Source organism: Rhinopithecus bieti, unplaced genomic scaffold (genome assembly GCF_001698545.2).
Source record: "Rhinopithecus bieti isolate Rb0 unplaced genomic scaffold, ASM169854v2 scaffold_10712, whole genome shotgun sequence".
NCBI lineage: Eukaryota > Metazoa > Chordata > Mammalia > Primates > Cercopithecidae > Rhinopithecus > Rhinopithecus bieti.
This window is the reverse complement of record NW_016806920.1, coordinates 2885526-2889711: the sequence shown is the minus strand read 5'-3', so window position 1 is coordinate 2889711 and position 4186 is coordinate 2885526. Positions and strand designations below refer to the sequence as shown.

The window sequence follows — 4186 nt, the reverse complement described above, 5'->3', positions numbered from 1 at the left end:
TTGGGATAATTTTGAAGCACGTGTGTTATACCGTCCTCCAGTGTTTCCCTGTAAGAATGAACTCCAGTCACCCATGTTGATTGCTGGCTAGGTCACTCACACAGTATTGGCTGCCACGCTTTCCCTGTGTCATTTTCTTCCTTTTCCCAGAAACTCTGAAAAAAAAAAATGCTGCTTACATTTGTAAGTTTTACTCGAAATTTTCTCCTTAGTTTGAGGAAACCACATTAAGCCAATATGATAAATGTCTCCCTGAATTTTCCTTTGCATATATAATTTTCCTTTCTTTGTCTTAATATAATATCTCACATTCTCCTGTTTGAATTGTTTCGGTAACTTCTCACCTGATCTCAACTGTGATTCACAGTTGCTGGTTTTCTTCCTAAATCCCAAGGTTGAGCTTGACTCAAACCTATTAAAAAATTTTCATTGCCTACTCTCTAATGGTCCAATATGCAAAAGCTTCCAAAATTTTGCCTAGATATTTGCTTTCAACCTTGCTTTTCACTTTATCACCCAACTCTACTCTAGTGAGAGCAGAGAGGTGGCTGCCTGTAAACATAGCATCCCATGCTCTCTCAAGCTTCACTACTTCTACTCAAGCTGGTTCCTCTGCCTAAAACTGTGTTGTTCAATATAGTAACCATTCAATTTTAATTAAATAAGCTTTAGAATTCAGTTTTAAAGTTTCAAGTTTTTAATAGTCACAAGTGGCTCATGGCTATTCTATCAGACACTACAGATAAATAACATTTCTCTCATAGCAGAAAGTTCTATCAGACACCACTGGTCTGGAGCAACCTTGCTTTTATATTTAAAGTTTAAAATATTTCTTTTTTCCCTTCTCAGTTGCGTCTCAAAAGCTAACATTTTTGTGAGAAATTCTCCCAAAGTAGAATTCACTTTGTCATATGACTTTACTGATTTATTTGTTTCATTCAATCACATGGCAGATGTCATGTATTTTACTTAAGAATATTTGTGCATATAAACCTGTCCCCACTTAGGCAGATACCTTAAACACAGGATTAGTGCATTCTCATCTTGGTATTTCTGGAGACACTTAACACAGTGCTTTACTTATCAACAACTACTTTTTTAATTATTGTGAACCCATCAAATCAATCTAAACTCTCTAGAAATTATATATAAAGGTTTCTTTCAAACTACTTCTTTCCAAATTCTGTATTTTTGCCATCACTATTTAGAATCTAGTCTTGTCTGTTAAGTTTTGAAAGCCTATCTAATTTTTTTTTTCCAGTTTTTCCAGTAATTTTCCAACAATAACTTTTGTTGAGACCCCATCAGCTGCAAAATCTGTTCCTGGCATTAAGCTCCTTCTTGCTTTGCAATCTGGTCTTTTTTAGCGGTTCCATGAACACTTTCTTCTCCTCCATGGTCTGGAAGTGGCCACAGCCAAACCTGGAAACAGTGTTGATGAACTTAAGGTCAGTCTTCTCCAGAGCAGGATGCTTGGTCTGCACCATCAAAGGCTTGCGGAGGTGAGCACTCACTTCTTGATTCCCACCACACAGCCTTTCAGCATGACAAAGTCATTGGTCCCTTCATTATAGTGGACAAAGCTACCCAGAGGGTTGATGACCTTGTCAGACAAGTCGTCATCAGTGGAGGCATTGTTATTTATCCATTTTTCATCCTTCATAAGGTAGCCCTGGCCAATTTTATAGATCTTCTTGCTATTCTCGTGCAATGATGGTAGCCTTTCTGCCCAGCACATGCCACAGAGAAGGCCACACAGACAGGATGCCATGTCCCAGTACAAGCAGCCTTACACAGCCTTTGGTGGGTCTTATGGGGCAGCTTCTTTGTGTGCCAATGACTGGTGACCCCTTTTGTAGCTTTTGCACTTGGTCACCTCAATGACATCAATTACCCTGTCCTTCCCAAACAATTGGTTCACAGGTACCTGCTGCTCTAGCCTCTCCCGGGCCCAGTCCAGTTTCTCAGCCACAGTGCCTCAGTTCGCCTGGATCTCCATCAGGGGTGCCTTCTTCTGGCACAGAGGAAGTAGGCACATCTGAGTATGGGCAATGACAGAGATGACTTGGCAGTACATTTTCATGCTGTTGAATTCCTTCTCCAGCTGCTTGTTGCCGTCCTCATTCTGCCATTTCTTACAGTAGTTGGTAAAGGTCATCTTTATAGATTATGCCAGTCCTTATAGAAGCACCTTTGCACTCACTGCTGATGTGCTCAGCAAAGACAGTCTTGAAGGTCTGGAGGCCTTGAGGGGTTTGCATATAGCCACAATGCCCACAACTACCATAGGCAGTGTCTCCACAATGGTCACAGCCTCTACCACTTCCTTCTTGTTCACCTTGGATCCTGGGCTGTCAGCTTCTCACATGATGTAGGCCATGCCAGCCTTGTATCCCAGGAAGTCTGTGACGTGGAATGGCTTGGAAGGTTCATCCTTAGGGAAGCTCTTCACCTTCCCATGAAGCCTGCTGCTGTGCTTCCAAGGCAGGAAGCCTAGAGACCTGTGCCAGGGAACAGTGAACTTCCAGTGAGACAGCACACTGTCACATCCTGCTGGCCATAATTGTAAATCATAATTGTATCATCTGTCTCGATTAATTTTGTCAATTGTAGATATAACTGACAAAATACAAATATATGGTTTATTTTATTTCTCAGAGCACTAATTTTTTATTGCTCTCCTGGCATCTAAATATACTGACATAAGCTTCCGGTTGCTTTTTGGGATTATAAAATCCTAGAAAATAGATGCCATATCTATCTAATTAAATTTGCCTATATTCTTGCATAGAATTTTGCTTATTGATTGCTTCATTTTGATGTTTGTTGCCACTTGCAGTACCTATTTGCAGAGAAAATCCATACATGCAAGTGGATCTGGGAGGCTTAGCTCGCTCTTCAATATTAGAACTATATTCTGGTTGAACTACTCTTCCATTTATTTAACTAAACATTAATAGAAATTTTGAATCAAGTTGGCCAAAAGTAACCCTAGATTCTTTCACTGGAGATTTAAATCTTCCTTGATGTGATTCACAGACATTCTTTATGTATTGCTTCTTAACCTGTTGCATACCTAAATAACAGTACTATTATCTTTCTCAAATTTTATGATTTTCTATGTATGGATTATAAGGAGGACTCACTAAGCTGATGTTTATTTTTGCAGAGAGATCATCTGGACTCTAAATGATCACCAAATTCTCTTAAAAATTCTTTCAAACTATGAAAGAATATAGTTTAAAGGAACCCAAGATAATCTTTTATAAATGTGTTTATTAATTCAGGCCACATATTTTGAATACATTTTAACTTTGAGGTATCAAACAATAGTTTCATTTTCTTCTGAATAAAGATACCTAAAAACCACAGTCAAATATATGATAAGCTTTTATTTCTAAAGTGTTTGCTGAACTATGACACTCAAGAGTATACCAAATTTTCTTAATTAGGGTGAATAAACAAAGTTTGAACATAAATAATTTCCAAATATTGACACCCATTGTTACATTTCTCAAATTCAAAACAAAAGTATGTCAGGAATTAAAGTTCAATAAATAATATCTAATCATTAGTTATTGAATGTTTAAAATCATATGATTCCACACATTTTGTTATTCATGTCTACTAACTTTAGATTTTTAAAGTTTAAAATAGAAAATGTAATCTTACTTTCTTTAAGCTTTAATTAAGGACAGAATATTCAGAAGTGTCTAACACCTGCTTTATAATAAGTACCGCATTATTTCAAATGCCAGATGGACCAATTAAAATATTCTTTCAGATGATGTAAAATCTTATGATGTAGGTTGTTTTTTTAATCCAAATTTAAATATGCACTATAAGAATGTAAAATTATCTAAGTACATGTTAACGAAATAACTTCATTTTTACCATGAAGGGAATGCAAAGGACTAAGTCTTTTTTTTTTTTTTCCACTCCTCTATGATGACCTCTCCATTCTTATCTTTTAATTTCACTAATGCTTTACTACCTGAGTTCTTGTTTCCCCGTGATTATTACTGCTAGAAACAGCTAATATTTTACATGGAAAATGAACACCCTAAAACAAAGAGAATTACAGGCTTTTAATCTACAATTAACCAGAAATTAAAATTGATTAAAGATAAAAGGTATAGAGAAATACAGACAAAAATTTGTGTATACTTTATAAAAGCTATAACTT

General features: G+C 36.6%; 1 pseudogene; it reads right to left on the bottom strand.

The window, feature by feature from the left end:
- Positions 1 to 1329: 1329 nt before the first annotated feature.
- The window catches only part of LOC108533776 (60S ribosomal protein L3 pseudogene), a 3479-nt pseudogene continuing 622 nt past the window's right edge, over positions 1330 to 4186 (bottom strand).